The 2,795-nt window shown below is 46.2% G+C and overlaps 1 long non-coding RNA gene across 1 annotated transcript; it reads right to left on the reverse strand.

Moving 5' to 3' along the window:
- Window positions 1–691: 691 nt before the first annotated feature.
- LOC143273900 (uncharacterized) lies at window positions 692–2,379 on the reverse strand. The gene is made up of 2 exons (XR_013052196.1): window positions 2,289–2,379; window positions 692–1,362 (listed from the first exon to the last, which is right to left on the reverse strand). It is a non-coding gene; the product is annotated as an uncharacterized LOC143273900 (long non-coding RNA).
- Between the last annotated feature and the right edge of the window lie 416 nt (window positions 2,380–2,795).

Genomic DNA, 2,795 nt, shown 5'->3' on the forward strand with positions numbered 1-2,795 from the left:
TTGTAAAATGGTGTGCCACTTTGGCAAAACAGTTTGGTGGTTGGTCAAAATGCAAAACATTGTTACTCTGTTACTCAACAATTCTACCCTTAGGAATATATCCTCAAACTACTGAAAATGTGCACCTATGAAACATGTACATGAAGGTTTACAGCAGTGTGTTGCTAATAGTAAAAAAGTTAAAACAACTCAAATAGCTATCAAATACTGGAGAGAGATAAACTGTGGCTTATTCATACAATAGAATATTATTAAGACATAAACATGAATGAGAAATTGACAGATTAAATGACTTTGGTGAACCTTCATAATTTCATTTGAAGATCTTTCCATTTCTAATTTATAAATACATTTGGGGTTATAAATTATAAATGTACTGCCTCCTGTCAACATTGTATACTTCTATTTGATGATTTCTGTGTCAAACATTATATGGAAATGTTTCCAAGTATTTTCTGTATTAACTGTGAATGAATAGAACAAAATAAATTGCCTGTGATGGAAAAAAAAAAAAGAAAAGGCCACCTTAGTTCTTACAGATGCAGTGGAACAGTTGGTACAAAGTCATAGGAAACACACATGCCTCTAGGAAGAGACAAGAGCTGTGAGTGCCACTCTCTGTGTGCAGGAAAAGATGACTAAGGGAGAGGATGAGGATGGTGCTGAGAAAATAAGCAAGAGTCCGGTCAGGACTGGTTGGCAAGGCTTTTTTATTTGTAACAAAGAGGTAGAGGGACATTGTCATCTGGTGAGTGGAATGCAGAGCCTTTCACATGAGATTTCAGCATCTCCGAGGGCAGCACAAGGAGGGATTCAGGAAGAGAGAGAGCAGCTGCATGGGCAGTCTGCTGGGCATGCCTTCCTCCTGCAACACTTGCCTGAAGTCTTCCTCACCAGGTCAACAACAGCCACCAGACTGTTGGCTACTGCCACAGCTGCTGCCACCACTGCTGCCACAGCATCCACTGCTGCTGCCACTGCTGCCACAGCAGCCACTGCTGCCACCACTGCTACAGCATCCACTGCTGCCACCACTGCTACAGCACCCAGAGCTCTGGTGTCTGTGGCGAAGAGATCTGCGGGGCCTGTGGTGGCTCAGGCAGCAGCCACCACCCCCAGAGCTGCAGCAGCCCCCAGAACTGGAGCCACAGCCTCCCCCAGAGCTGAAGCCACAGCAACCCCCAGAACCCAGGCTACAGCAGGAAGACACAGGGGGGCACTTGGGAGGACACTTGGGGGGACACTTAGGGGGACACTTTGGTGTCTGGCACTTGGGAGGGCACTTGGGGGCACACTTGGGAGGGGGCTGGCACTGCTGCTGGCTCTGCTGGCAGGACATCTCGGCCTGTGGGTGTTCAGAAGCTGCAAGAGAATCCCACACCTGTCAGAATCACTCATGTCAAAACACCACTCACAGTCCTCTCATTTGTAACATACTCATGCTGTCACAGTGTGTTCTTCATGAATTCAGAACCTCAGAAACCCATGCAAGGGAGACACTAATGGTCACCTGGTATCCAGCAGCACTGAATGAATACCTAGTGACACTGTAAAATTTCTTCTGTTTCTTGTCCTCATACACATGCCAGGACATTGATTGTTTAAAGGAAAAGTGATTGTCAAAGGACAGAGTATTCATGGCTTGAAGCTGTCTTTAGTCTAAGGTCAGTATTCCAAAGCACCTTCTATGCCACTGAGGGAGTAAGCTGAGCACCCGACAGAAAAATATGTAAACCCTCTCATGGCTGCCTTGGAACTTTAAGGCCTCTTGTGAGGTCAGAGTTCAGAGGTATCCAAATCATCACCTGCTCAGGCTAAGGGTGACAAGGTCAGTGTCTGCATGGTGGTCTCCTGTTCATCAGAGAAGTTTGTGAACAGGCATAAGAACCAGGGCTCTGTAGTTTCCCAAGTCAAAGTGACAGCCTGCTGCCCTTTCCTGACTGGATATTTTCATAAAGGATGGAATACATTTTCTTCACAGCCCAACCATCCTCTGAAAACTATCCAAATGCACACAATTCTCTGTACACACTGTCTTGTCCTGAGGTTTCCTTTACACTGAAGTTACTTTGTTGTCCAGAGCCAGAGTGCCCCAAGCATTCCAATGTCTCTCAGAACTGTAGCTTGTGTGGGCCAATTTTGCCATTTCCTCACCCCTCATTCTTCACTATATTTAATGACCTACCAATATGTTGTCTAGGTTGAAAGTCCCTTCCCAGTCCCCTCTCCAGTTCTAGACTGGAAACCTCTCTCAAAAATCTCTGCTCTTGCCTCCCATGCACACTTACCAAGATGACAGGCAGCTCAGGATCTGTGTGTATCTCTGGAGGTGAATGGATGGAAGTGCCCTGTGCCTTGGCTCTTTTATTCTGATCCTGGGCTCTGCCTCAGCCTGTCAGACACTCTTTGGACAGGAGAGGCCCTGCCTCCTGACACCCACATGGTCATGTGACAGATGATGACCAGATGTTCCTCACCAACCTTCCTCCCTGAGGCCAGGCATGCTGGATCTCTCTTAGACCATGGCTTAGGCATGAAGGGAGGAAATAGATTCCTGGGTCCTTAACTCTGGCATACCTGCAGAGTACCGGAATGGGAACCAGTCACTTCTCCATCTTTTTTTCTTTTCTGTTCCTTCTTAATGTGATATGTGAAGTATATAGATCACATCAAGGTAGTAAAATTTGAAGTCTCTTCCAAACCCTCTTCCCTGTCTGCACTTTCCCAACTGTGCCTGTGTTAGTCAAGCTTAAACATCTACACCAGTAAAATCCTACAGGATAAATCCCCAACAG

The sequence above is a fragment of the Peromyscus maniculatus genome, chromosome 6 (assembly GCF_049852395.1).
Source record: "Peromyscus maniculatus bairdii isolate BWxNUB_F1_BW_parent chromosome 6, HU_Pman_BW_mat_3.1, whole genome shotgun sequence".
In the NCBI taxonomy this organism is placed as follows: Eukaryota; Metazoa; Chordata; class Mammalia; order Rodentia; family Cricetidae; genus Peromyscus; species Peromyscus maniculatus.